The sequence below is a fragment of the Rhagoletis zephyria genome, unplaced genomic scaffold (genome assembly GCF_001687245.7).
Source record: "Rhagoletis zephyria isolate East Lansing unplaced genomic scaffold, Rhagoletis_zephyria_1.1 Rzeph_scaffold_03843, whole genome shotgun sequence".
NCBI classification, from domain to species: Eukaryota; Metazoa; Arthropoda; class Insecta; order Diptera; family Tephritidae; genus Rhagoletis; species Rhagoletis zephyria.
This window is the reverse complement of record NW_016160926.1, coordinates 56,934-57,522: the sequence shown is the minus strand read 5'-3', so window position 1 is coordinate 57,522 and position 589 is coordinate 56,934.

Below are 589 nucleotides of genomic sequence, written 5' to 3'. Positions count from 1 at the left end.
TTTTCATTGTTGCAATTGCAATTTCGTATTTGTGCTTTGTATTTATGTATGTACACATGCAAGTATTCGTAGCTGCGTTTGAGTTTGTGTTTGAATTTCGAAGCTCATTTGTTTGTTGGTCGCGCTGCTGTGGCGGTTGTCTTTTCAAGAGCCGCTGGGCCGTCGTTGCAACCAAAGTCGATTGTGGCTGATTTGTTCATCCGATTATGTTGACTCGTTGTTCGCATTGCAATTACCTGAATTGTTTGTTTGACTTAAACAAAAAGTAATACAAATTTGTTGTTTGTTACCCGCATCGTTTAGTTGCACGAAAAATTGAATCCGCTTGTGCAGAGTACTCCCTGGGTAGTCATTTATGGGGGATATGTACGGTGACCATATTTATTAAAGCCGAATGCGGGACAAAAAATAATTTGGAACATTTTTTCCACACTGTTTTCCCTGAAACAGTATCCTTATAGTAACATCAAAAATTTGTAGGATAATTTTCTCGAGATTTTTACCCCGTAAAATTTGTTAAAAAAAATCGTTAAATTTTAGTATTATAAAGTGCAATTTTAAGTCGGTAAGGCTTACCACTAATATTTGG